Source organism: Colobus angolensis, unplaced genomic scaffold, assembly GCF_000951035.1.
Source record: "Colobus angolensis palliatus isolate OR3802 unplaced genomic scaffold, Cang.pa_1.0 Scaffold199, whole genome shotgun sequence".
Lineage (NCBI taxonomy): Eukaryota > Metazoa > Chordata > Mammalia > Primates > Cercopithecidae > Colobus > Colobus angolensis.
This window is the reverse complement of record NW_012115143.1, coordinates 2,456,727-2,460,759: the sequence shown is the minus strand read 5'-3', so window position 1 is coordinate 2,460,759 and position 4,033 is coordinate 2,456,727. Positions and strand designations below refer to the sequence as shown.

The 4,033-nt window shown below is 38.3% G+C and overlaps 1 protein-coding gene across 2 annotated transcripts in view; it reads right to left on the bottom strand.

Moving 5' to 3' along the window:
* CASC4 (cancer susceptibility candidate 4) overlaps window positions 1-4,033 on the bottom strand; it is a 135,043-nt gene that overhangs the window by 8,206 nt on the left and 122,804 nt on the right. The gene's annotated exons all lie outside the window — the stretch shown is intronic.

Below are 4,033 nucleotides of genomic sequence, written 5' to 3'. Positions count from 1 at the left end.
ATAAATAATTGTAAACACAGGAAAACTAGGCCTCACTTAATTCTACAAAACACTCTACAAGTAGTGCTGACCCCAATGATTAATAATGTAATGAACAGGTATCAGAGATAAGGCTGGAATGCTTCAGCTCCCTACTGGCAGATATGCTGCCAAAGCCTCAATTCATAATATACAATTTTGGAGACCAAAGCCAGAGTATACTTAGGTGAAGCCAGAATCTTATCCTGCAACTGGAATCTCTAATCCTAGGGACCTCACAACTTAAGAAACTACTCCTACTACTAGAGAGCAGAGAAGAGCCCCTATCAATGGAACATTAAGTGTGTGCTTCATTTTTTGTTATCTTTCGCTGTAGAGTCACAATGGTGGCAATAAAGTTTCTACTTTCTTTCATGGATTTGGGAATAGATCTGTTTCAGACATCCTGAAATCTGAAACATATTTTCTCGTAATACTTGTGTTATACATATAGTGATTCCAACTTGAATGTGGCCACAGAATTTTAAAACTGAGAAAGATCATGTATTCTAATTCAGCAGTCTTCATACAGATGAAGAAATTGTGGCCCAGAGAGTTTAAGTGACTTGAAAAGCAATACACAGACTATCTCTTGATTCTAGACTAATGTTTTTTTCTTTCTTTCTTTCTTTTTTTGAGACAGAGTCTCGTTCTGTTACCTAGGCTGGAGTGCAATGGTGCGATCTCGGCTTACCACACCTCTGCCTCCCGGGTTCAAGCAATTCTCCTGCCTCAGCCTCCCGAGTAGCTGGGACTACAGGCACCTGCCACCACGCCCAGCTAATTTTTGTATTTTTTAGTAGAGATGTTGGCCAGGCTGGTCTTGAACTCCTGACCTCAGGTGATCCGCCCGCCTTGGCCTCCCAAAGTGCTGGAATCACAGGTGTGAGCCACTGTGCCTGGCCGACTAATGTTTTTTTCTACTCTGTGTTCTGCCTGCTTTGGCTACAAGTGCAAACCGTACTGGGAACGCAACCATTATTTCCACATTGGCACAGTAATGAACATTTGGAATCCAATTTGTTGATAAATTAGGGAACAGCCATAATTACCTCTCCCTACTTTTTGGACGGTTAATAATATACCTAAAGAATCCCTGGATGGCCAGGTGTGGTGGCTCATGCCTGTAATCCCAGCACTTTGGGAGGCTGAGGCAGGTGGATCACTTGAGGTCAGGAGTTCAAACCAGCCTGGCCAACATGGTGAAACCCCATCTCTACTAAAAATACAAAACTTAGATGGAGATGGTGGTGCACGGCTGTAGTTCCAGCTATTCAGGAGGCTGAGGCAAGAGAATTGCTTGAACCCAGGAAGCAGAGGTTGCAGTGAGCTGCGATTGCACCACTGCACTCCAGCCTGGATGACAAAGTGAGACTCCGTCTCAAAAAAAAAAAAAAAAAAATCAACTCTACAACAGGAAGATTCAGCTTCAGCCTGGGTGACAGAGCAAGACTCCATCTCAATAAAAAAAAGAATCCCTGGAAACATGTTAACAATTATTTAAGTCTCCTCAGTATTCCTTGCTTAGCCCTCTTTATTTGTTGGAGCTGATGTTCCTGCATCTTTTTGTTCCTGGTACCCTTTGTAGGTGCCCTATCCTGCCACTATCATCTAGAGAATGCCAGAATGAGACAAGAAATGGTAAATGGCAACACTCAGTTCCAGTAAGATTAACTTGCAAACAGGGAAATCCAAAAATGTAACAACCCCTTCTCTACTTCACTGAGGACATCATCTTTTGTCATTTCTTCAATCCTTAGAATCTATTTTCTTGTGAAAGGAAGGGGAGGACAACATGAGGGTCTTGGGGACTTGAAGTAGAAGGTGGCAGTGAGAACCAGGAGAGGAAGAAGGAGAAGAGTACAAGAAAGGGAGAGAGAAGGCACTGAAAATAAATTTACGTACAATAGATCGAAACCCATACACATATTAAATCAAAATTTTGTGACAATTATCAACTTTAAGATAGACAAAATATAAAAAATGACTGAAAACAAAGACTGAGATAAACCATTATAATAAAAATCTCAAAATTATCCAATGAGATGAAAAAGCCCTTAAAAAAATTAGAGAATATTGAAAGTGTAAACCAAGCAGCTTATAAGACCAGAAGTTAAAGAGTTATTACCCTAGTCACAGTTATAAGAATAAAAGCTCAATGAGAAAAGCATATCATTATCAGTTAATGACAATGTGCAAAGTACTGTGGCGGGTGGGTAATGCGCAAAGTACTGTGGGAGGTGGGCATGAAGGTCGAAAAGGATACAAACAAAATGGAAGGCAAAATAAATAAAAATTCCTGCCCTCCAAGAGCTTACAATCTAATTGCTGATATGATATACATGCATGAAAAACCTTAAAACATTATAAATAATTGCAAACAAATATAATCCAAACAAATCACAAAAGCAATGAGAAAAAAAGATAAAATTTATGAAAAAAGGATGAGATTACAGAAAAAGTACATAATATTGTAAGGTTATATGTGTATCAATATCAATATTACCAAAAAGTGTTTGAGAAATTCTTATAAATATAACCTTATATAACTCCTAGCACATATTAATCTCTTTTCTATCCCCAGTAATCATAATTTTCCTAAACTAAATGAACTATTATAACAGTGCCTAGGTAGAAGTCAGAGTCTCTAGTTTCCCTTTTTTCTACAAACCATATAATTCTGTAGAACAACTACATTTTCTTCTGGGTTTTATAAAAACAATGCTTGTCATAAGTCTAAATAAAAATTTAATTATTTTTAAAACAGGTAAGGAAGAAATCAAAGCATGTTATGATGAAAAATTTCCATGCATCACATAAAAATTTAACGTATCACACACTAACGTCACAATCAACTTTTACAGAAAAGAGAAATAGCTCCACAAATACTACTAAACAATATAAGCAGGCAGAAAACTGTCCTAAAAACTTGCAATAGAGAAAAACACTCTGATATGCATGCATGGGTAGGGCTGCATGCACACAGGTAGATTCTGAACTTTCATTAAGTTAAATGCTCAGCAGAAGTAACACAGTGAATAAGAAAAATATGTTGAATCTGTGTAATAAATATAAAACAAATCTTCACACATTGATTGTTAAATATAAATTTTAAGCCTCTCAGAAAAAATTCAAAAGTAGCCTTCCTCTGCTGTGTCAGTGGTGAAATAATCTTATCTTCAGTATGGAGAAGACCATTCCCTTTGTGGCTTTCCTTATAACGAAAAAGCTACCTGGGCAATATTTGTAATGAAATGTTTTTAGATGAGAAATTGGAAAAGTGTATTGTCTAGGAGCATTTGCCTTAGGTAGTCTAGAGTCATTTTAAACAATTTAATTCTAAAATTTCTGAAGATTCTAAGTTTTAAATTGTAGCTGTATCAATAATACACATAACCAAAATTTTAAAAAATTAAAATAATTTATAGATTTACAAATGCCACTATTTATAAAACAGTTTTCAAAATAAAACTGAAAAACTGCACAGAACCTCTTTGTATTAATACTAAGGTTGGCTGGGCGCAGTGGTTCATGCCTGTAATCCCAACACTTTGGGAGCCTGAGGCGGGTGGATCACCTGAGGTCGCGAGTTTGAGACCAGCCTGACCAACATGGAGAAACCCCGTCTCTACTGAAAATACAAAATTAGCCAGGCGTGGTGGTGCATGCCTGTAATCCCAGCTACTCGGGAGGCTGAGGCAGGAGAATCGCTTGAACCTGGAAGGTGGAGGTTGCAATGAGCTGAGATCGTGCCATTGGACTCCAGCCTGGGCAACAAGAGCAAAACTCCATCTCAAAGAAAAAACAAAAAATTTAGGTTACACTGCCACTAATAGGTGGGGAAAATTCTACACAAATTCAACCAAAAAACTTAGAGGTGGGTTTCATGGTTATAGCATGGAGGCCAGGCCCACGCTCACCTTGGACGTCTTCCTCTCCACCATCACCATCTTCTTCCTCATTGTAAGCCAGCTCAGCCTGCTTGTCTGCCTCATACTCACCTACGTTACCATCA